At 43.7% G+C, this 2,234-nt stretch overlaps 1 long non-coding RNA gene across 1 annotated transcript in view; it reads right to left on the bottom strand.

The window, feature by feature from the left end:
* LOC114024689 overlaps positions 1 to 1,163 on the bottom strand; it is a 3,949-nt gene extending 2,786 nt beyond the window's left edge. Inside the window, exons 1-2 of the long non-coding RNA XR_003566939.1 lie at positions 1,064 to 1,163; positions 237 to 303 (exon numbers count right to left, since the gene is read on the bottom strand). This is a non-coding gene — a long non-coding RNA (uncharacterized LOC114024689). The remainder of the gene's footprint in view (positions 1 to 236; positions 304 to 1,063) is intronic.
* Positions 1,164 to 2,234: the final 1,071 nt, after the last annotated feature.

Raw genomic sequence — 2,234 nt, 5'->3', positions numbered from 1 at the left:
AGATGAAATAGAGAGCATTGGACTTGACCTCAGGAAGACCTGGGTTTGAATTCTGCTTCAGATGTTTACCAACTATTCAGACAAATCACTAAATCCCTCTGAGCCTCAGTTTCCTTATCTATAAAATGGGGATAATAATAGCACCTCTCTCACAGGGTTAGTTTGAGGGTCAACTGAAAAGAAAAAAACTTAAAGTGCCACATATAAGACACAATTATCATTGATATTGTGATTACCTTGCTCTTCTCACCTTCTCATCCATTGGCTCTGACTTGTCTTTGGAGAAAAACATTTCTGAAAGACCTGGGCAGAATCACAACAAAATTACAAAAAGACAAATTAGATTCTACGTTGTGAAAACCTTCCTAACAATTGTTCTTTAGTCATCCAGCCACGTCCAACTCTTTGTGACCCAGTGAATCATAGCATGCCAGTGCTGTCCGTGGGGTTTTCTTGGCAAAGAAGTAGAGTGGTTTGTCACTTCCTTCGCCAGTGGATTGAGGTAAACGGAGGTTAAATGACTTGCTCAGGGTCACACAGCTAGTAAGTGTCTGAAGCCAGTTTTGAACTCAGGTCTTCCTAACTCCAGACCTGGAGCTCTATCCACTATGGCGCCCCCTATCTGCCTCCTAACAGTTAGGGAGGTCCAAATGTGGAATGGGTCAGTTTCCCCTCACTGGATGTCTTCAAGCCAAGGCTGGGTTTCCACTTGGCAGGCAGGATGTGGAGAGGGTCCCTGCGCAGGTAGCAGTTGTCCTAAGTGTCCAAGGACGGACCCTTCCAGCTCTTGAGATCCATTGCTTCCCAGAACTAGCCCCTCTTTTAGGGCCTGCCGAGAACCCACTTGTACCCAAGGTGACTTATTAAAAAAAAATAGTTTTGCTCAACATTTGGCAGTTGTAACACACTGCCTCCTCAGTTACTTATTAGCCTCAATATTTGCAGGAACATTTCCTGGATAAATGAGGACTTGCATGAATTTAAATGTTGTTTTGGTTGGGTTTTTTATTTTCTCCAACTTTGTAAACATAGTGCTGGTAAAAAAAAAAAAAAAGGTGCTCACCTCAGGGACAGACGACGCCTTGTTTCATTCCAGCCCAGTGCCTGGCTCCCATACCACCTCAGCCCTCTGCTTCTTCCTTTCTGGTTACAGCCTCTGGGTGCCTAGGGATTTGTATGTTGTCTTCCTCTTTTGAATGTGAGCAACTTGAGGGCAGGGCCTAGTTTGTACACTTTCTTTGTTTGTTTGTTTTTCCCTTTCTTTGTACCTCTGGCACTTAGAGCAGAGGTGGGGAACCTGGGGCCTCCAGGGACTTGGAATCTCTTAAGCACTTAGGACTGCCCAGTTGCAGCCCTTCAGGGAAATTTCAAGGAGCTCTTCTGTAACCGGTCTGGCAGATTTGATGCCATCAGGTGCCAGCATGGGGTTTTGGGAAGGGCACTGAAGGGAGTGGGGTGGGGGAGGTGCTGGATTTGAATCTGGGCTCTGCTTTTTTTCTGCCACCCATGCAGTATTGGGTAACTTTCTTCTTTTCCTTTGGTCTCAATTGCTTCACTGTTTTAATAAAAGGGGATGGGGATTGGATTAGTTTATAAAATCATAGATTTGGAGCTATAAGCAACCTTAGAGGACATCTGTTCTAATCCCCTTATTTTACAGATGAGGAAACTGAGGTTCAGTGAGGTCATGTGGATCATTGCCTCATAAATTTAGAGCTGGAAAGGATCTTAGAGGTCATCTCGTTCAGCCCCCTTCATATCTCTGAACCTCGTTTACCCACATTGAAACAGATGGCAGGATGTAGATCAGGATGACTCCCAATTCAAAAGTAAGAATGTGTTGGATGGCCATCCAGAGCACCTAGGACAGTGCCTGGCATACATGAGGTGCTTATTTACTGCACATCGATTGCAAAATGTAAGCCCTTTGAAGGAAGGAGCTATTCATATTTTACCTCCATATTCCTAGCATCTGGATTGTGCTTGAAATATAGTAAGTGCTTAGTAACTGTTGATTGATTGTAAAACGTGTGCTCTTTGACAGAAGGGACTGTTAATATTTTATCTTTGTATTCCCAGTACCTAGAACTGTGCCTAGTACACAGTAGGTGCTTAATAACTGCTTGTTGATTAAGCATAAATTAAGATCAAAAGTTGTAAGCTCTTTGAAGGAAGGGGCTGTTAGTTTTATCTGTATCTCCAGCATCTGGACTGTGGCTGAAATACAATAGGTG

The sequence above is a fragment of the Vombatus ursinus genome, unplaced genomic scaffold (genome assembly GCF_900497805.2).
Source record: "Vombatus ursinus unplaced genomic scaffold, bare-nosed wombat genome assembly UNPS02014822.1, whole genome shotgun sequence".
NCBI lineage: Eukaryota > Metazoa > Chordata > Mammalia > Diprotodontia > Vombatidae > Vombatus > Vombatus ursinus.
The sequence above is the reverse complement of the archived record's forward strand: the minus strand, read 5'-3'. Positions and strand labels throughout refer to the sequence as shown.